Genomic DNA, 1,268 nt, shown 5'->3' with positions numbered 1-1,268 from the left:
GAGAGGTGTGAAACAAGCCAGGATGGGGAAGATAAAGGTAATAAAGGAACAAGGGAGGTGAGATTAAAATACTATAGTCAACTGTATCATTTTCATGTACCTAAAGCAACAGAATCTAAATAAGACTGATATGTTGAGTGGATGAGCAACAGCCAATTATTCATAACGAGAATTGAATTCTATTGTCTAAGAAACAGGCAGTATCGATGAAGTCATGGATGACAGAAAAGCCAAAAATACATGTATAGGCTAGGGCAGGCTAAATAAACTGAGATCCGTACCTGAAAGAAGCAAAGCCACAGATAGATGAAGTGGTCAGATTATAAGTGAGCCAAAATCCGATAGAGATTTTACCATATGATCTTTTTATTGGTTTCATGCTTGAGAAGCAAGAGGCTTGGTTTTTTTTGTTGTTGTTGTTGTTGTTACTTGGTTTTTCTGAGTTTTGTTTGGTCATATATTTGCTTTGTTTGTTATATGGTCTTAGCATGACTATAGTGTAAAGATGTTATCCTGATAAAGTGGCTCAGTATAGCTGCTACTAGTCTATGCTTTTTCTATCTCTGACAATATAAGATTATCGATGAATCACATCAAGGAAGATTATCTCAAGGGTCCTGATTGCCTCAATTTCGTTATTTGCTGTACCAACTCTTGCCTTCATTCTAGTCCCACCAGAGCTCTTTCTAATAAACGTTTTGTTAACTATAAGGTATCCGTAGTTTTTGTCCATGCGAACCAGGTCAATATTATTAAGTTTGTTTTGCATAACTCCAGGTTTGAACATTTTTTTTTCTGTCAAGGCATGCCCAGGCTTTCCCAACAATAAAAGCCTCCACAACAAAGCCAGACCATCCTTGGCCCGTTGCTCCTCGGGGCTCATCGGTATTCAAGGGTGCCAGATTCTCTGCAGGGCTCTAGGTGAGGCTGTTAGCCTATTGCTTTCACACTAGGCTCATTTCCGAGGGACTGGGAACTGATCCTGTTCTTACTTGTTTTATTTTGGACAAAATTCTTGAACTGCTTCTACTTTACTCTTATTCTTTGCTCTATGGTTCTTCACCCATACCTTCCACGGCCTGAGCCATTGACTTCACTCTGTCTCTTCCTGCTTTATCACCCATTTTTATTTTAGCAATTCTACTGCGGCCTCCTCACTGACTCCCTTCTAGGCACTCTTAGGCCTTCTTCACATTCTGTCTCTCTCTGACTTTCAGAAAGAAAGTGCCCTCTGATGCTTCCCAAACCCAAGATCTAGATAGATCATT

Source organism: Echinops telfairi, unplaced genomic scaffold (assembly GCF_000313985.2).
Source record: "Echinops telfairi isolate 266 unplaced genomic scaffold, ASM31398v2 ScPeMD7_5868;HRSCAF=6743_0, whole genome shotgun sequence".
Classification (NCBI taxonomy): domain Eukaryota; kingdom Metazoa; phylum Chordata; class Mammalia; order Afrosoricida; family Tenrecidae; genus Echinops; species Echinops telfairi.
The sequence above is the reverse complement of the archived record's forward strand: the minus strand, read 5'-3'. Positions refer to the sequence as shown.